Source organism: Lissotriton helveticus, chromosome 6 (assembly GCF_964261635.1).
Source record: "Lissotriton helveticus chromosome 6, aLisHel1.1, whole genome shotgun sequence".
NCBI classification, from domain to species: domain Eukaryota; kingdom Metazoa; phylum Chordata; class Amphibia; order Caudata; family Salamandridae; genus Lissotriton; species Lissotriton helveticus.
The window spans coordinates 1,971,551,869-1,971,564,370 of record NC_136067.1 but is presented as its reverse complement, the minus strand read 5'-3'; the positions used below and the strand labels follow the sequence as shown (position 1 = coordinate 1,971,564,370).

General features: G+C 43.8%; 1 long non-coding RNA gene across 1 annotated transcript in view; it reads right to left on the bottom strand.

The window, feature by feature from the left end:
* Positions 1-328: 328 nt before the first annotated feature.
* Positions 329-12,502, bottom strand: part of LOC144761994 (uncharacterized) — a 413,370-nt gene continuing 401,196 nt past the window's right edge. Inside the window, exon 4 of the long non-coding RNA XR_013595996.1 lies at positions 329-367. This is a non-coding gene — a long non-coding RNA (uncharacterized LOC144761994). The remainder of the gene's footprint in view (positions 368-12,502) is intronic.

Here is a 12,502-nt window from a genome sequence, read left to right as displayed (position 1 = left end):
TTCCCTGATACCCTCTATTACCTGGTGTGTTGTTGCATTCAGTGAACTGCCAATTGTAAGCAGAGCCCAATTCAGTTCTACAAAGACATTTCGTGAGCTTTTGTTAAAGTTCTTCTTCAGCGTGTGTTCAGGCTATGAGTTTTGAGTATTACGAGTCATTCAGGAGTGCAGAAAGAACCAAATATAGAGACTATACTTTGGGAGCATACAGTACGCAGTTGGGACAATCTTTTGCAGCACAACTAATTCAATCTACTACTAACAGTTAAGCCACAACAGGAAAGTTACTAATCGATATAAATATATATATATTTATACATACCAACTTTAATATCTTTCTGATCACGCAAGGTTGCTGTGGCAGCATCTAGTAGGGAAACACAAGATTGAACTAATACTGACAAGATCAACATTGCATCTTAAGCAAAGAAATTACACTAATATGACACATATGAGAGAAGCAAATTCCACTGTTATTACAGGTAAAAGATCTTTAAGGAATAAAAGAAAAGATAAGAGGGAGGGAACATTAGTTCAAGAAAACGGGAAAGTTGGAAAGGGGTAGTGAGAAGTAGTCATTCTGTGCTTTGTGTTTACAGATGTGCGGAAGCCCCAGTCAGGTTTTTCAGTATTAGTATCACCGCTGTGGCAGTCTCTCTTTATTCCCATTCCTCTTTCCCCCTCTTTACTGCAAGTTGATTTACATTGGCTGCAGTGGAGTTGGGGAGTTGGGAAAAGTTCTTCTAATCCTGTGGTAGCAAGGTTCAGGTACTCAGCTTTGACACTCTGCTCTTCGTGATCCCATATTCACCGCAGGGCAGGTAGCCAGGTCACTATAGGGAGTCACAACCAGAAAGGGATGTTTTACGTGTCAGTAATAACAAAATGTAAAGGATCCAGCTCATATCCAGAGCAGGACACAGACAAATGAATTCCTTCCATACTATCCCTATAATGCACCCAGGTCTGCTTGCACATACACCTTACTTCAATACATTGGGCCACAACTATTTTGGCACCACGTATGCCTTTTCACATGTCCCAGGTGGACCTGTGGCACTCTCCCACCACTGTTTACTGAGGCCAGTCAGGAGGGCATGAGTTAGGATCCCTACCTGTACAGTAAGTACATGGTCTCAAAATGTACTACTTGGAGTTACAGTTGTCAAAAAGATCTAAAGTAATAGGAGTACACACTGAGCATGCTTCAATTCTACATGCACATAAAGGATGGTTAGGCGGCGCACGCGTGCCTTCCAGGCTCTGAGGGGGCCGGCTTCTGATGATCTTGCAGCTGAGCGGCGGCGGGGGGCTGTCCGAGCACGGCGCTGAGAAGGAGGCTGTGGGCTGGTGGACACGGGGGCAGTGCTGGAGGAGGTTGTTGATGTTCCCTCCTCGTTTTCCCAAGCCCACAGCCGGCAATATTCAACCCGAATGGCCTCCATCCTCCGGGCCCTGGCACGGACAGCCATCTCCCCTCTGGTGAGCTTTTTGAGAGCATCTATATGAGGAAAGAAAGAAAAATATTGTAACCAATACTCTTTAACAATAACACAAAATAATTCAACAGAAAGTTGTCTCACAGTAACTCTAGCAATTTGCAAGCACAGTATAACATTTTGGCATGTATCTTTCCGATATCTTTGTAGGCCTGTAACAGTGGGAGTTTCAGGAATTCTACTACCAGGCAGGTCTATGGACTCAATACATAGTCAGAGAGTCAGAGAGTACACCAGTATTCGTCTTTTTTTCTCTACTTTTGCGAAAGAAATTACTTGCACATGAACTTGTGGTCGCCGGCATAATGCCAGCTCAGTCAGCTTGCACCCAAGAAAAAGAGACACAAGGCATGATGACGCAGACTTGCATTCATTACTTTAAGCAGTATATGCAGGTGGGGATAGGGAAGCTCTTACTTTTGCATAGGGGTGGCACTGGCCATACTCGGTTACATCAAGGGTTACTGCTGAATGTAATTTATATTGCGCACTGCCCACCCCCCTTGGCCTTCAGCACTACAAAAGGAAAATGAAGATTATTCATTTCTGATCATGTCTTCAGCCGATCACATGATCTCTTTGCTTATGTGATGCATGACTTTAGGTGCTTTATTCTGATAGATTGAGAGAACAACAGCGATAGTTCACCCATGATTAACACAGCAGAAACAGATTTTTGAACATAGGGAGTGAGTGTGGTAACCATAATTGCCGGAGGAAGGGACTTGACTTGATATATTTGTCAAATATACAGTACATACACAATATATGCTGTGCTTGCAAAGTAAACTACTGTACTGTTATTTTAGGCAAGGGAGAGTTTCAGAACAATCACAACTTGTAGTATTTGGATTTCCTCTGCTTTGCTACTCTGGCATGGACATGCTGTTCGAACAAAGTGACACTCTTCATCCACTGAGCTTCTGCTCTACATACACCTCTGCTATCTATGAGGAAGAAGATACTATCCAGGCTTCCAAAGAAAACGTCTATCATTCTTCTTAACCACATGGATGCTGGACAGCAAAAAAAACGGGTGTGGTCATGACGAGCTCAGCTCGTCATGAGCACAGGAGCACTGTACTGCATGACGAGCTGAGCTTGTCATGAGCATGGAAGGGGTTAATGTCTCAACTGTACCAACTTTACGTTTTCTCAACAACCAACTAACACCCTTTTCATTTTATTTGGTAAACCACCGTCTTGACTTGCATTTCAGTTTCACCCAAATGATATATTGCAATGCACACCACACATGAATTTTCTGATTGACCCATTCAGGCAGTCATTTTTTCTTACTCCTCCAACCATCCTTGCTTCAAGCAGCCATGCATCTGATTCCTTCCTATCAGCCACCTCTGCCTGCATTCAAAAACCCGTCCTTCCATTGACCCTAAGTTCTATCCCTTTTCGTTCATCACATCCCTCAAGTTCATCTGATATGACTTTTCTTCACGATAAAAGTTTCCCAGCTGATTTGAAGTCAAATAGAGGGGGCCATTGCTTACTCGAGAACTACAGCCGCTAATGCTATTGCTAAATCAAGGGTGACTGTCTTCCCCGTCATTGGCTAAAAAAACATGTAGTTCTAAATCAGTAACTGTTCTTAACAGTACAGTGTACTTGTAGTAGTGTACTTTCTACTGTACAGTACATCATACACTCCTTTGCGAGCCTACTCTAAAATGTCAATAAGTAAGGAGTATAATAATAACTTACCACCGTCTGCCACTGCCGAGTCATCCCCCTCAGCTCCTCCTGGTGGCGCTGCCACTTGAGTGGACCCCTCCGTACTGCTGGCCCCGGCTCAGGTGGTGGCAAGTGCTGCATCAGATGTTGTGATGCCTAGAAAAAACATGTCATATTTTTAGATGCCATACACCACCCCCTACTTCGTCTCGTAATGGAAGAGAAAATGTTAAACAATTTTTAATTATTGGGAGTGAAAAGAAGTCACGGTTTTGGGGAGGGTGTTAACTTATATGCTTAGCCATAACATGCAACTCTTTTTGGCACAACTGATGAATGCTTGCTCTTTAACGTGCAACATTTTTATAATTACAGGCAGAACCAACTACTCCTCATTACCACCAGGAGGACTTGAAGTTCCAACAAGGTGAGGGTTCCAGAGTCTCGCACAGTTACTTCTGACTGAGGTATGTGGAAAGTTGAACTGCACCTATCATCAACAATGTTCTATTTCTCTTGTCCATACTTCTGTATGTGCAGAATAGTCCCTGAAACACTAGCGGTATGGTATGTGCTACTATCAAATCAAAAAGACAACTACTAGCTTATTCTTGGTGGACATTGACATTTTGTTGTTGGAAATTGTCAAAGCACTAACATTAAGAAGACTGGAATAGACAGCAAGGGCAACCCAGAGGACTGTACTGAGTGCCTCTAGAGCTATTGCTGGATCAGAGTGTTGTTTAACACCGTTTGCCGACTAGGCAAGCTTAGCTACCTACAGAGACTGATTCATAAATAATAGTAAATAGAAGTAGCACAGAGAGAGATGGTAGAGAGGCAGGATAAGAATGCAGAAACAGTCTACAAGAAGATCAAAGACTATTTTGTAAAAAATAGAGTTAGGGAAGTATAATTATATTAACAACAGAATTACTTACTGGGCCCAGCAGAAGAGTCTGCAGTGGACCCTTCCTCCTGCCCACTCTGTTCTGCCGGAGTCTGGGGTGGTGCTGTCCTCTTGCCCCTGGGAGGTGCTGATGATCACGAAATAAACACAAACATGGATGATTATTTTTGGGAAATATTTGATTTCTTTGACCAAAATCCTAAATTATCTCGGGGAAACAAATTAGCAAGAATTGCACTAGATGTATTGACCTATCTGTTCTGGTCAACTTGGTGGATACTAGTACAGTATTGCTGGATTCGCAGATCGTCTACTTGGAAAGTTATATAAATCACTTACTAAACCAAAAACAAAAAGGTTCTACTACGACTGCCAGCACTCAGCAGCATGCGACATGACAGACACAGTCCGTCATCATGATTGCAGAGCACTAAAATATGTCCTACTACTACTACTAATAACTAGTAGTCTCTCTAGCATTACGCAGTTCTGTAAAGTACTACACTCATACATATTCAGGCCAAATGAGCACAAAGTTGCAAACAAGTATGCATAGTAGCAACGCCACTGAGAAGGCAAGCACCTGCAATCACAGAAGCTATTTAAACGTTAATTTACCTGCAATGTAATCGAATTGGCACCATTCTTGCTCTTCGGGAAAAACATATATTAGCAATATAACACAGATCAGAAGAAAACAAAGTAGTTATTAAATAGCTACTCACCAAGGCCAGGGATCTCCACACCGAGCAGGTGGAGCAGGTCCTGCTTGCGGTCAAGGAGGTCCGACCACCGGTGCGTCGCTTGCTGGTATGTTGCCGGACCCCTGACTCCCTCCGCATGGCCCGGCACACCTTTCCCCACAGCTGGCAATGCTCGAGGAGGCCATACCCTGACGCGAGCCTGCCCCCTGCTGCCACGGTCTTGGGGAGGTGGCGCTGCACATCAGCAGATCTCTGCGGCCACCTCTACAGCGCTGAATATCTCCCTGGCCATCACTTCCTTCCCTGGTAACTGGCCGCAAGGGAACCGGGATACGCGGTGCGGGACCCTTTCCCTTCTCCTTCCCGGCTCCCTTTGCCATGGTCCTGTACAGCAGAAAGAAAAAAAAAGGAAAGAATAGGGAAAAAGTAAATAAAAAAAGAGTTTAAAAAAGTAGCTTTAAAAGTAACAAAAAGTTGAAAAAAACACAAAATATAGATCTAGAAAAAAAGAGGAATAGATATAGAGTAGAAAAGATAAAAAAAAGTCCAAAGAAACAAAGGATTGCACAGATGGAAGGAGTATTAGAAAGCATGCACAGAACCATAGCAATAAATGAAAAACAAGATGGCCGCACCCATTGAGGACCGCGTGGGTAAGTTTGCGCGATATTTCCCCCGCGAGCACGCGCAAACACCTGCGAACACGTAATCGCGCGCCGCATACGACGCGAGCATGCAACTAGCGCCCGGAAACGGAAACACGTCATGCAAACAAGATGGCCCCGCCCATACACGACCGCATGGTGCAAGCGGCCCGCAAACACGCAAAAAGCACTGCGAACTTGCTGAAAACCAAAAATCTGCAAATTCGCACAAATTTGCGGATTTTGCGGATTGAGATTTCAATTTTGCGTGAATTCGCGGATCACAAATTCGCAAATTTCGCCCATACCTACCAATAATGCAGAAGTTACTCACATTTTGCGTGTCCAGGAGGCAGCTGCCCGAGTCCTGTTGAGGCTCCCCAGTACTTCTTCTGCGATTGTGCGTCATCCCTAAATATTTCAATTGGCATGGGCAACTGATAAGGTAAATTACTTTTTCACTGTTGCAGTTATAGCATTTTATTTGCCGCCAAGGTTTCTCAGAACTTATATCTACTTCTGCTGTGTGTATCTTTTTGGACATACAGAGCATGTACCGCAAGGATGGTGTCCTTGCACAGGCGGTGGATCCCATAGGGTTTTTTGCCACTTGGAAGTTTCCACTCTAGGTCTAGTGTGTACTAGACAGTCAAGTAAATTGGAACTTCTTTTGAAAGAAAACAAGGGTAATTGGACCATCACTTTTCCTAGATTTAGAATGCACCATTGATAGCATATGCTTTTCTGAATTTTCGTTGATAGAGTACTGTAGGTGTTCACACAGGTTTGTATGGTCATAGGTGGTTTTGTTACAGGGTGCTCTACCAGTGCTTCACGGTTGTTATATGAAGCACATTTATTAAACTGCTAAGTCAGTCTTTTTGGATAGTGTCTCTCCGCTAGTTTTTGAGACAGGATGCTGGCATGGTGTTCATAACATTTTTTCGAAGAGCAATTCCTTCAAATACAAAGGAAATAACCGAATGGTAAGTACATGCGTAGGGACTTAGGGTGGAAACTTTTGAAAGTCAGTAGAGAATTTCTTGACAGGGGTTTAGTATAGAGTTCACTGCCTAAGCCCGTAGACAACGAAAAATCCAAAGAGCCAGGAAGGGCAAGTTGTCTTTACTGTACTCCACAATGAAGTTAAGAAATTGATTTCTTGTGTTTATTCAGGTGTGGAAAGTATTGATGGTGTTGGCATCACCCTTCCAGACAACAAAAATATCATCAATATATTGTTTCCATAAAATATTCTGTTTATGGAAAGGGTTGTCAGCTGTCAGTATGTGCTGTTGTTCAAAAAGTTGACCATACAGGTTAGCTAGACCAAGGGTGGAAACGCTCCCCATTGATGTTCCCGACATTTGTAGGTACTTTTTTTTTCAAATTTGAAGAAATTCTCAGTCATAGCTAACCTGGCACACTCCATTATGAAGTGGACACGTGTAATAGTCTATATTTGTCTGTTGTCCAGAGGTGATCGTATGGCCTCCAAGGTCTCATTTTTGGGGATGCATGTGTAGAATGATTCGATGTCAAAAGAGACAAGGAAATCAGTTGAAACACCAAATTCTATCTCGGGAACCAATCCTAGGATGTCCTTTGCATCCTGAAGCTACGTGGGCATTTCTTTACCCAAAAGTCTCCAAATATGATCCACAAAGGTGTATAATGGTTCCAACAGAGAGTTTATTCCGAGATAATGGGCCTCCCTGGTGGTGGCCTTTGTGCTTTATTGATCTCCGCTAAAGCATAAAAATAAGGCATCACCGGGTGTGGAGTTACGCGTAAACTAGCCGCTTGTGCAGTCACCGAGCCTTCAATCTTGGCTTCTTCTATGAGTTTGCCAATTTCCCTGCTTAGTCTGCTCATTGGATCAATTTTTAGTTGTTGCTAAAACTGGATATCTGTGAGTTGTTTAAGGCACTTCGGTGCGATAGTCAGAGGTATTCATTAGGACTATTGCACCGCCCTTGTAAGCTGGTTTGATCATTATTGATGCATTCTTTGTGAGCGTCTCAAGTGCTTTCTTCTCCTTCTGTAGAAGGTTCTGGTATTGGCGATTTGATTTTGTATTAATCATTGAGATTTCATGTTTAACTGTTTTCCTGAAAGTCAGTACTTGATCTGGAACCAAGTGACTTGGTGGCATAAATGTAGACCTAGATTTGAGGCCACTGTTGGTGTCTTCAGTTCCATAGCAAGTGCTGTCTCCATCTTTATCTTTAAAGAAGAAGTGGAGGTGAATCTTTCTGAAGAATTGAGCCAGCTCACACTGAATGATGAATGGGTACCCATTATTAGTAGGGACGAATCCAAGTCTTCTATTGAGTACCGTTTCATCACAGGTCAATATATGATCATTCACATTGACCACTGGGTTATTCTTTCTGTGCTGGTCCCTGGTTGCTGTTGTAGGCATTTCTTTGCACTGCGCATGCTCTGAGGTGATGGAGGTGGACTCCAATGTACCTGTGCCTGCTTTCCTCTCCTCCATACGCGGGACCGTCCTCGGCCCTGGCCTAAAAAAATCTGATTTGGGTAGAATTGAGGCTGTAGGTTGTACGGTAACATTTGTGGATGGAATGGCATGTTCTGAAAATTCCATGGGGCTGGTGGCCACCACTGGGGCTGTTGTTGACCTCTTGGTGTATTCCTTCATTGTCGTCTGTTGCTACGACCTTGACCCCTGCTTTGTTGTCCACTTTGGTCTGCTGAGTCTGAGTAACAAGCCCAGCCATCTGAGCCAGAGGAGGAGTAATTGGAGCCATATCGTCTAACCTTCTTTGTTGTATTCCGGTGGCACATAATTCTCAGTTGTGTATGGATATAACCTTTCAAAAGAGAAATGTTCCAGGTCTTTCTTAAATTTCTCAATCTTTGTCAGGAGGACACCAGGCGATAACTATTAAATCTATTTTTTTAGTTGATAGTCAATGTTAATGTCGCATTAATACCTTTGTTGGTACTGCAAACACCTCACCCCACATCATTAGGTCGAGCCTTCGCAGAGCGCGTGCGCTACAAAGGAAAACAACCTTTTCCGAGCGCTTAGGCTTTTCAGCCAAGCACGTGCACGCGTTCCATTGCCTTCAATGGCAACGTGTGTACGTCAGGAGATTCACTAGCGGGAACGCGTGGCCCATCTGGTCGCAATTATTGCTCCCGCGAGTGAATCTCTCAGCCCCCCTCCTCCCCCTGCTGCGCGGGCGCCAGCCCAAGCTCTGGCAGCCTGCCGCGCAGGCCGTACAGCACTTTTTTGGTTTCGGCCTTCGCTACGCGCATGCTTTACAAAGGAAAAAGACCTTTTCCGGTCGCTTTGGCTTTTCAGCCAAGCACGTGCACGCGTTCCATTGTCCTAAATGGCAACGCATGCATGTCAGGACATACACTCGTGGGAGCACGTGCCACCATCTGGCAGCAATTATCGCTCCTGCGAGTGAATCGCACCCGCCCCCTCCACTCCCCCCGCCGCGCGGGTCGCTCGTGTTTGTTAACTGGCTGATCAGTGTTTCTGTCATTCTCCTAGTGCATTGCTATGCTATGCGTACACCAAGCACTGACGTATTAAAAGCTGTAGCACAAGCAGGTAGGCAGCAGAGGGCGCTGTTGGTTCTGTGTTGAAGCGAGGTTGTTTCAGCTGCTGGTAACTGGCTGCTCGCCCTCTGACAGCTCTGCGAGTCACCCACCTCGAGCTCTGCTTCATGTTGCAACCCCGGAGGATACCCACGAGGATGGGTTTCCTGTTACTAACAACACGTTGACACGAGAGGAGGCTAGGTGCCCCACCCTGGGCAAGAGAACAGTGTTGAACTTCGAAGGTTTTGAAATACAAAGCCGTACTGCAAGAATGATACATTTTAAAAGCATTCTCTGGTTTATAAAAAAAGCAGGAAGCACCCCTCAACTATTGGCAAATTTATAGCTCATAGTAGCCGACAGGAAGGCTGGCACGGTTTCATGTGACATAGCGCGCCGTTTGCCCTCTGAGCTCTGTTCTGTCAGCCTGTCAGCCTGGCACTGGACTGGGAGGGCAGACCTTTGAGTTGTCACTCTGGCACAGTTCTGGCCCGAATCAGAGCCGTTTCTAAGGCATGGGCAAAGTTGTCAATTGCCTTGGGCCCCAGTAAAATGACGGAATGGGGAGGGTCATGAAGGCACATAATATCCATATCATTAAAAAACATATTTGTTTTTAAATTGACAGCTTACCATCTCCGAGTCCATGAAATATATCGTATATGCCCAGCCAGTCCTACCTTAACTTAGAGACTCACATGAGATCTCCCTCCTTACTGAACCTCACCTGTCTCTATCCTTCCGTTTACCTATTTCTACATCTATGTGTATTTCCTTTCTATTTCACCTCTCAAGGCTCCTCTACTCCACCTCTTAAATGACTGCTCGTTTCTCAATCCCCCTTTCACTACTCCACCTCCATCTTAACCTGTCCCACAACATAACCACTCTCCATATCAATCTCTGTCCATATCTCTCCATAACTACTCCTTCTCAGTTCCTCACAATGTTTGCAGTATCTCTCTTCCACCTAGTACACCTCTCTGCCTAACTAACTCACCTCTTTATTGCTCTCTCTATCCCTCACCTGATGGCCTCTCTCTTGGCCCTCTTGATATCTTGCCGCTCTTTACTTCACCTCTCTCTGTCTCTCATTTCCCTCACCACCTTACCTATTTCTTACTATCCTCTCATCAACCCCACCATTCATTTGCTAAATGAACTCTCCAGCGCCTCTCTCTCTACCACGTATCTCTCACTACTTTACAACCTTCCAGCAACCGCTATCTCTGTATATGTGTGATTATTCTGTCTATCAGTTATCTCCTCTCTTCTCTCTCTCTGAAACTTCTATTTCAACTCCCCCTCTACATCACCATTCTCTCTACATCTTTCTTTATGCATCTATCTCTCTACCTCATCTGGTGCTACCTCTCTGCAGCTCACCTTATCTCTGACTCCACATGAACCTTCTCTCTTTCTCTACCTCACAGTTTCTTTTCCACTTCACTTGTTTTATCTCAAAACCTAAGTTTTATCTTTTGCTCTCTCTATTTCTCTCCACCTCTCTCTGTGCCTCTCTATTATATTTAGCTGATGTGACTTTGTTTACCTCTTCGCATGTTGCCCTCTCTCTACCTCACCACACTCTCTACCCCTCCTTAACTCACCTCTCTTTCTTTTTTACACAATTTTCTGCCTCACCTTCAGTGTCCCTCATCCCTTTCCCCCTTGAAGCATTTTCTTTTATTTTCAGTTCTATCTCTTTACCTTACTCTAACACCATACTTACCTTTCTACCACTTCTTCTTTCTACCAATCTGTTTCTTTCTTTCCGTCTAGTCAACCTTTATCTCTTTACCTTACTTCTTTCCCTACATCACTTCTTGTCCTACCCCAACTGTAGCTCTACCTCCCTTCTCTCTGCAGTTCACATTTCTTGCTCAACCTTTCTGTTTAACTCTCTGTCTTTTCCCTTTCTTAGACCCCTGCCATTACACTTACACCACTGAGTCACAGGTTCCCGTCTAGCCAGAGATCTGTAGATATATAAAGAGGAGAGGAGGGACAAGGCAAAGGAGCAAATAAAGGAGAATATGATCAGATTTCACTCAACAGCATTGAGAAAGTCCTACGAGCAGTGCTTTATTTCCCACTGTTACACTAAAAATGCTACTTACGCAGGGGGACTTACTTTTTTGAGATCAACAATATCTGAAAATTAAAGCTACAATTTCAACGTCTAATTATAAAGCCATACTAGTCCACTAAACATCCATGAAGCCATTGAGTCTTTCCAACAACGGTAGAACTGAGGGTTTAGATACTGAATTCCAAGAAAAATATTGTTCTTGCAAGACAAAAATAATCTAGATCCATGCTCAAATAATTGCTTTATCAGTGTCTGTTTAAGCTTTTTGCTGGAAGCATCTGTTTGTCTGACACAGGACGGTTTTTGGATGTTTTCGCATCTTTCTGTTTCTGAAAGTGTAACAATATTGTTTGGCATCACAAAGACTTGAATTAGCTGAAAATTGGCAATAAGATCAACGATGTTCTGAAGAGGTTCCTCAGAATACGGTGTGCCAATGACCCCAAAATCCTTAAGGCAGCACTTGGCCAAATAATCAAACACTAAACATATTTAGCTTCATAAAACTCACAGTTTATGTCCTTCTTGCGTCCTCAACACACAGGCAGCACATTTTACGAATCATGTGCTAATGTGAATGAATAAATGTGAAAATAAAAGTGCATGTGTTTATCATACAATTGCTATCCCCCTATTTTAAGGCTGAACCAAGTTCTGAATGTTTTTTTAAAATGTTGTCACATTTGTGAAAGTAACAATGTAATTTTTTTTTTAATAGAGTAAGTAAACGTTAGCTAATAGGAGCCTAGTAGGAGGGAAACCAATGGAAAATAAAGCACTAGGAGAATTAACAGTCGAAAAATGTGCTAGAATGTACTGACAATTCTTTTTTTTTATACCGTCAGAACACACAAGGTAGCAGTGGCGTCACTAGGGTTGGTGTCACCCGGTGCGGCTAACTCATGGTGTCACACCCTCACGACTTACCGCATGGACCTCCTGCGCTCCGAGTTCACCAGTGGACACAGATGGCAAATAACGGGACCATACAATGTACATTCATCTAAGTTGTGTTTTTATAAAATCAAGTGACCTCTTCCTGGGAATATTGAGGGGCAAAGATCACATATTTCACTTACTGTGAGTTCATTAACCGCATGCGTGCGGGCGGAATTCCGCTCGCACGCTGAGATTTTTAAAAACGCATGTTACATGACGAGCTGGGCTCGTCATGAGCGTGCGAGGAGGCTACCTCATGACGAGCCCAGCTCGTCATCAGCGTCGAAGGGGTTAATTTCAAGGGTGTTTGATATCACTTCAGCTGCCCCTGACACTTTGGTGAATGGTGTGTCACATCACAATTAAAACTTTAGTACCCCTTTGAAGTTGTTTGGAGAATAAACTCCAGCATCCAGACAATGTCAAGTCGTAAGGAAAAGAGA